The following is an 8,937-nucleotide window of genomic DNA, read 5'->3' as shown; positions in this document are numbered from 1 at the left end:
AAATATGATTGCGCGCACTGGGTTTTATTGTTAAATGTTTGCTTAAAGACTATAACCAGAAGATCAGATCTGTAATAATTTCCTTAATAAGAAAATACACCTACGTGGGTCTACGTGGAAGTCCGATAGTAGTACAGAAGTGGTGCGAGGCCAGAGAATAGTTTGTGACCCCTCCAGACCACATCAAAACATCCCAAGGGTGCAGAAACCTGGTTCTAGCACCCTCCCCTGCTACCTCGAGTGAGACCTCAGTCCGAGCTCTACAGGCTATTGTCGAAAGGGTCGTTAGCTGTAGGATCTGTTTGGCTAATAACTCTTTCGAACTTGGGTCAGGGCCCAATAAGCCAACAAATGGTTCTGTTGCCGGGACCGAGATCTGCCTAAGGGGTGTTTGATGTCGGTAGCTTGGAACCCTACGAAAAAAGAGATTGAAGATTGATTGGATCAGAAGCAGTACGAGTTCGTAGGTGGCCTTAGCACACCTGCACGCAAACCAAAAGTTTAGCATGGCGAACGCGATTAAGTTGCCTGTGTTCAAAGGAGTAGGAAGTGAAGATCCAGAATAGTTTTGGTTCATAGTAAGGGCAGTGTGGGAAGTGCACGGAGTTACAGATGATAATATTAAAAAGGCTACCCTGGTGAGTGCACTACAAGATCGTGCGCTGACTTGGTATATTAAGCACTCTAGCGATTACCCCAATGCCGGAATAGCAGAGATCTGGGATGCGCTAAAAAAGGAGTTTAGTCGGCCGAAATCAGAGACGCAGTTGATCATAGGATTCAAGGAGATCATGATGCTGCTAGGAGAAACCCCTTGGGATCTGGATCAGAGATTAAAGAGTACGATCCGAGAGGCTAACATGACACTAACAGATGCACAGCACCGCGCGTGGTTTGTGGCGTCTTTAACGCCACACCTGAGGACAGCGTTGTCACAACAGAAGATCTCGACCCAGGTTGAAGCATTAGAAATATCAATGAGGTTGTATGAGACTCCAATACAGGATCTTGGGTTGGGAGTTTAGCAGATCCACGTGAAAATGCAAAACTATGCTTGGAAATGTAAAGTTTGAAACAGGAGAAGGCGCCCAGGCCAGAAGTGCATGAGGAGGTGTGGTGCATAAAGTGCAAAGGCCAGGGCCACGATAAGGATCATTGTCCGATATCCACAAACTACTTAACAGTGTGGGGACCAACGCCGTTGCGACTAGAGGCACAAGTGGGGCCAAGTGCGGCACCCTCGCTCTGGTGCGCAATCTGTCAGGTGGGAGGAAAACACAACACAGACAACTCTCACCTACTACAAAAGTTTACCTAGACCCCCCAGCAGCTATTTTGCACTTTCTGCATATCAGTGGGCCACGATGGACGAGACTACCATAGTTATGAATTATTGATGGATCAAACACCGGCCTACAGGATGTAGACCGAGGTGCGAGGTCAGGATCCAGCTGTGGCGATAGCACGCGATGGGTTCCAGGGGTGAGGACGAGGACGGGGAGGAATGGGGCCAGGAAGGGGCCGCAGGCAACTAATCTGTTACAACTGCGAAGGACCAGGACACTACACGCGAGATTGTACCAATCCAACCAGAATATTGTGCCCCTACTACGATCAGTTCGAACATGGAATGATAGACTACCCCACACTGATAGCGCAGATCCGTGACAAAAGAGCAGCACAACCCATGACGACACAGAATGTACAAATGATGAGGTCTGAACCGCGTGAAGAAGACCCCAACATGAACATGATGCTCAGAAATGGCATGACCACAGGGGAGGAAAAAGGGAAACTAACCAAGGAAGACACAGGGGTTCGCAAGGAGACATGTCTGGAAGCTAGGAAGAGCTTCGCAGAGGTCTCTACCCTAGGTAGTAGGGATCAACCCAAGCCGGAAAGGGATCCCTTGATGCTAACTACCTTTTTAGAGACATGCATGAAATTTCTTCGCGACAATAGGGTGGTTAAAGGCTTACAAGAATTGATAACTAGGTGCACAGGATCGGGTGAACCGCGTGTGGTCCGAAAATTGGGGAAACATGCTTCGCGTACTAGATGGGAAATGCGATTAATGGCACAGATTGGTGACTATGAGATGGATCAGATCATTCTAGACTTAGGCTCAGATGCAAACGTGCTACCTAAACAGACTTGGGAGCACATGGGCAAGCCCACACTGCAATGGTCTCCTATTCAATTGCGGATGGTGAACCAACAGAAGATCCTGCCCATGGGAAGACTGCAAGGAATTACCATAGATATAGAAGGCGTGAGCACACAAACAGACTTTGAGGTAATAGAAATCATGGATGAAAGTAGCCCTTACCCTGCGTTGTTAGGGATAAACTGGGCCATAGATATGAATGGGGTCATTAATTTAAAGAAGTGGAAAATGATATTTGAGAAGAAGTCACTCCATGTAGTCATTCTGCTAGATCTGGCTGAAGAACTACGTTACACTGAACCTATGCACGGCGAAGGATGTGATGATGAACTAGATTGTATCTATAAGCTTACTGCATGAAATCAAGATTGGGTCAATCCAACTGCAGAAGGAAGAATATTGTGGGAGTGTGCAGAGTCCTGCACTGCAGATTCAGATGAGGAAGACGAGCGGTGGCATAATCAGCTGAACAAAGTAACAACATTAAACTGCAATATGATGACTAGGTCATTATATTGTGTAAGAGCTCAGGATCGTGAATTGTCGATGTATGATGGGCTGACCGCGGTAGATGAATTCTTGACCAAGTTTGAAAGCGTGGTACCAGTGCACCAATGGTTCGATGCATTAAAATGGGCATTGCGCACGACGCCTGCATGTTGGTGGGGAACACATGAAGGAACCTTTGAAGACTGGCACGACTACAGGCGGATGATGCAGATAAGGTTTGGTAAGCCGGAACTACGAATAACTGAAAAGTATGATGGGCGTGATGACCCGCGCATGCATCTTACCAGATGGACCTAGGCCTATGGAGAAGAGCCTCAACCAGAGTGGGTACACTTATTTTATCACACCCTGGATGTCATCCCAAGGAACTGGTAAAACAGAACTCCGACATGGTATAGGCAAATGGGATATCTTGCGTGAAGGGTTTTTATTGACATTCTTGTTTGAGGACCAATGGATGGACACTGTTGATGATGCATTGCAAGTGGTGAAGGCCGCCATTTTCAAGGTACCACTAGAACCAGAAGAAATAGTGCCGCCAGACTGGTCGCGTCAGTTGAGCCAAGCCCTAGAATGTTACAACATGCAGATAGAAGATGATGAGGACGACCCCAGAAACATCAATATTCCGGAAACAGAGGGGAGTCGCGAGGTTTGCGAACCAGCGATCGAGGACCCTGACATCACCGCGCCACTGAAAACAAAACAAGTGAACATTGGTACGGAGGAGGAGCTGAAGTATGCAATGCTTGGGGACTATTGGGATGAAATGTCGCTCAAGCCACAACTAACGCTACAACCATTCGAGAAATGGGCAATCGATTTTGTGGGGCCTATCACACCTCCAGGAAAGATGGGGGCGCACTATATCATCACCATGACAAAGTACTTGACCCGATGGGTGGAAGCATAGCCGGTTAAGGATTGCACGACCACTATAGCTACGAAATTTTTGTTCGAGAATGTGTTAACATGGTTTGGATGTCCAAAAATCCTAATGAGTGACCACGGAACACACTTCCTGAATGAAACTATCAGCGCGCTCACTAAGGAGTTCCAGATATATCATCAACAAAGCACACCGTACCATCCGTAGGCAAATGGAACCGTTGAAGCTTTCAACAAGATCTTGGAGACTGCATTGACAAAGGTATGTAATGCACAACGGAACGATTGGGATTTGCACATACCCATTGTGCTATGGGCATATCGAACAACATGCAAGAAGTTGACGGGCCAGATGCCTTTCCGGTTAGTCTATGGAAAGGAAGTCGTCATGCCAATGGAGTACATTGTACCCAGTTTGCGAATAGCAGCAACGATAGGCATGGCAGACCGCGTGGCTTTGGAAGAGAGGATCGTGCAACTGGAAGAACTTGAGGAGGAACGGTTTCTGGCAGGATTCCATCAGCAGGTACAGAAGCAGCAGGAAAAAGCTTGGCATGATCGCCATATCAAGATGCACACATTCAAAGAAAATGATCTAGTATTACTCTACGATAGCAAGTTCGAGAAATTCCCTGGAAAACTCCAAATGCATTGGTTGGGACCCTATGTAGTCCAAGAAGTCACAGATGGGGGCATGGTCCAGCTTGCCAAGTTGAATGGAGAACCTTTCCCAGGCAGAGTAAATGGCAGTCACCTCAAGCTCTACATGGGAGGGCCGATCGCATGACTAACCACCCAAAGGACAGTCTCACCGCTCCAGACAGTTGAAAGAGAGTGTGGGACATTAAAGCAGTATGTGGGGAAGCTGCGCGACAATCAAGGGACACGTAGAATGGGTATGTTGCTAGAGTCGTGGTTGCAAAAGAGGGGCTGTGCTGCTATGTGGACAAGCCAAGCGGTGCCCGTTGCTGACACTATTCATGACAAGATGTCTGAGTTCTGGAAAACGGGAGCGGGCGGCGGGCAATTAAGAGACATGGTATGAGCTAGATCTAGAATGATCTGCCACAGGATCAAAGCTACAGCACTAGGAAAGGAGGGAACCGACAAATTTGAATTTCGAAATTCTTATAAATCACAGGGGGGCATTTGCCAAACGATCTGCGATTGTGAGGAAAGTAAGCCGGTGTGCCTTCCCGCCGATATGGAACTGTTCATTATTTACGCTCAAGGAGTAAGCCCAAGGGTTGTGATATGGCCAATGGAGATGCAGGACTTTCTAGATAGTATGGTGTCGACGGTCGCCAGCACCGTACAAAGTTTAGCACCAACGGTAGGGGATGTGCCAGAAATTCTTAGACACGAAGCAGAACTGGTCCGGATGCCATCGCCTAACCCATGGGCTGGCCGGCGAACCATAAAATATAAGGGAAAGACTGTAAGTACGGAGACAAATGTTGGAATTGTAGTTAACAGTTCATCTCTAATGCACCTTGAAGAGTGGGATCTCACGGATAGCAACAAGTGTCTTGCAAAATTGCAACACAAGCTGCAGCAGACAGTGCATACAGGAGACCAGAAATTGGAAACTTGCTGCATTGGCACGAAGAATTCCCATAGGCGGCACCCCAGCCTGAGCTAAAATCCTATGAGGGGGTGCTCTGTGTTAACCGAGCAAAGTAGAATGAGCATCATCGATTGCGCAAAGTAGTGGAGGCAATGGAGCAGGAGCTAGAAGAAGAGTTGCAGGAGACAACGAGGGAGTAGCAGAATGAAGTGCATCACTCACAGGGATGGTGGACCGCGAAGCCTAGGCAGTGCATATTACCGCACCAACGAGTGACTCGGGATGAGTCACGATGATTGTGTTGGGGGCCTGTTGGGTAGCGAAGGTCCCGCGTAATGGTTTTGGGGCTTTAGATAGGGTAATAATATTGTAAATCTCCGGAATGCGTGGAGCACGAAATGTAATAGGTCAAGTCAAGGGGTTGTCCGCCCAAAAATAATATAGAATAATAGGAAGTAAGTCGGTCTGCCCATGGTTCAGGACCATGGGAATGTATAAGTAGAGCGAGGCTCTAAGGGTAGAAGGCAGTTAAGTTTTTGTTTGGATCTTGATGATTATGGGTTTGTGAAGGCAATATTCTCTGCGTCTATAAGTCTGAGTCAAGGGTGTTGGTAGATAGATAGAGGCTCTGCAACTGTGTGCACAGAGGCCTGGTAGAGTCCACAGCTATGTGCGCGGACCCCTGCAGCTGAGTGCGTAGGGCGGATCTAGTTGTATTGACGGAAGATATTAATAAAGATAAGTTGTTTTCTGAAATATCGTGGATCTATTGTGTTCTGGTTTATGCATCTGTTATATGAGTTTATATCTTTAAAGAATTATGATTGCGCGCACTGGGTTTTATTGTTAAATGTTTGCTTAAAGACTGTAACCAGAAGATCAAATCTGTAATAATTTCCTTAATAAGAAAATACACCTGCGCGGGTCTACGCGGAAGTCCGATAGTAGTACAGAAGTGGTGCGAGGCCACAGAACGGTTCGCGACCCCTCCAGACCACATCAATACATACCAAGGGTGCGAAAACATGGTTCCAACATCCTCCCCTACTACCTTAGGTGAGACCTCAGATCGTGCTCTATAGGCTATTGCGAAAGGGCCGGTAGCTGCGGGATTTGTTTGGCTAATAGCTCTTCCAAACCTGGGTCAGGGCCCAATAAGCCAACAACTATGGAAACATATTGAAATAATAAGTAGATGGAATCAAACCACATCAAACACTAGCTATTAAAATTAAGTTCGTAGTCAAAGATAATAGCATCACTTTGTTTAAAAATTATTGGTCCCCTTTCACCATCCCAAGGAATCTTTCCTCTCTTCAAAATGAGTTTATATAATCATTTTTTTTCCTAAATAATAAACACACTATAATTATAAAATTGTCTTTGACAAAAAATAGTAGTCAACCACATATTTCAACCTGGCCATTCAACAGAAAATATAAAATCAACTAAAAAATCGAGGCTAACAACTACAAAGATTGAAGGCATGATGACAAGTGTAACACCCTCCTTCCACATCTACCAAAGCAACCAGTCAGTCGGGTTAAACATGTGATGAGAGGCCACTAAGATATCATTCTACCTCCTAATTCACATTAAGGAAGTGGAACCGACAGAAACACACCTTATAAACATCCAAAATCATTAACAGAGCCCTCAGAAGACAAGTCATCCACTCAGACAACCTGTCCCTCGGTGCCACTCTTTTTTTAGTTCTTGGGCCATATTTTCTCTCACGTTATGGGCAAGGGAGCAACCAACAACATAAATTCTCTCTAACAGGCATGCGTGCCAGTGTCTCTGGACCAAAATTGTAAGTGTTGTTCCAACGACCCCAGGATTAAATCCACCCTTTCAGGCTCAGAGCCTAGGACACGACCCAAAACTGATCCATCTCTTCAAATTGGTAAAGTAACATGGAAATGAAAGTAATAAAGAAAATACTTGTTCAAGACCTTGACTAGATCCCTACTAGCCATGACAGGCACTTCATCAAACACATCATCAACATGTAACCTATAAGTGTAAACAACAGAATTAAGTGTAGGGATCTCATGCTTATCTGGGAATCGCTATGACCCATTGTTCCCTCATGCCATTTCCTGAATTATCACTTATCAGGTCATAGATACAATATCCATTCAAATACAAGGAAAATCACGTAGAGATCCAAACATAGTTGCTACCATAAAATGTGCATATAACTAGCATAATAGGAACAAAAATACAATAAACATATCAACCATCATATCCATAAATACACTAGTACCTTTACACATGAAAATCAAGGGAATGGATTTCTCATTAATGAATGCAATGAACCAACCAGAGATGGGACTACCATGTTGTACCCGACCATAGAATGGCTAAGACAAATCTCTCTTCAGCCATTCATCCTCGTGCCATATTCCAAGAATGAATGTGGGATCTCATAAAACACCTCAATAAAAACTCATCGAGGGCTTCAAGAGGCCATCCTCCTGAACCCATCAAATAGTGATTACACCTCATGGCCAAACATCACAAAACCATCATCACATCGATCTCTATCCAAGGCTTCTAGGGCTCCATAGCGTTTTTCCAACCAAGGCTTCTAGGGCTCCAAGGCGTTTGTCCAACTCAACCCCCGAAGGGCTCTAGAGCATTTCTCTAACCAAGGATCTAGGACTAGTAACTCAACCCAAGCTAGTATAGGGCTCCAAAGTGTTTATCCAACCAAGGCTCCACATCTAGTAACTCAACCTAAGCTAAGGAAACATGAAAACCAACCAAAAACAAGAAATGAAAGTAAACCCACAATCACCCTAGCTATCTAGGAAATGGCAATTCTAGGAAATCCACTCTCGATCCACGCAATCCTCCATGCCAGTGAAAGATCACAACAAACAAACCACATGCGTATTCCATGCATGCCAAAACTAGTGAATAAATCATACATGCAACTCGGTACTTGCAAGAAAATTTGATGTAGTTGTTGATGTCAATGCCTTCTTGTGCTTTCCTGCTCTTCCTTCTTCTTCTTGCTCCAAAAGTCTAAGTATTCCATGTCCTCCAATACTTCTCCAAGAAAAATCTATGTATCCAAGAGTATGAGAGAGAGAGAATAACGAGAGAGAGCTCTGACACTGAACTGACGAAAGGTTTCCAACTGATCCTCAGAAGCCTTTTTATGGATGAGGCCTCTATTTTCTTCATTTTCCATTATTTTCCTTAATTTTCCTCGTCACATGAAACCTATGACCTTTCACCTCCTTTTTGTCCTAATTTCCATTATTTTCATAAATAAATGTCCCAAAAATGCCTTTTTTCCTTTTACTGCCTTAGCCATTTCCTTTTCCAATTTCGTTAGCCATAAACAACCAAATGAACACCCCCTAGGATGTCTTTCCCAACATTCAGCTTGGAATAAGTGTCCCATTCATCTGTGGTTATTATGATTAACATTTATTACATGGAATTTTCACTAGGGTTGTTGCAGAACCCTCCCCCTTGGGGGACACCATCCTCGATGTTCAATCACACATATACCTCAAAAACCTATTGAAACAAGACATACTGCTTATGGAGATTTATAACACAACTCATTATGGTGTTTACAATGATCATCTTGCTGAGTGTCGACTCATATAACATCGCAACATTATGATAACATAACCACATGATAACATAATAATGTGACACCCATACTACATAGTGGAGCTTTATAACATAGCTCGTTAAAATATTTACATCCATACAGTGGTGTACATATAGCAACATCATCAAAATATAGATACCCAAACATATTCCAAAACATATACCAAAT

Source organism: Pinus tabuliformis, chromosome 3_2, assembly GCF_031772625.1.
Source record: "Pinus tabuliformis cultivar Carrire ecotype Pingquan chromosome 3_2, CPIR1, whole genome shotgun sequence".
Lineage (NCBI taxonomy): Eukaryota > Viridiplantae > Streptophyta > Pinopsida > Pinales > Pinaceae > Pinus > Pinus tabuliformis.
Note: the sequence above shows the minus strand (reverse complement) of the source record.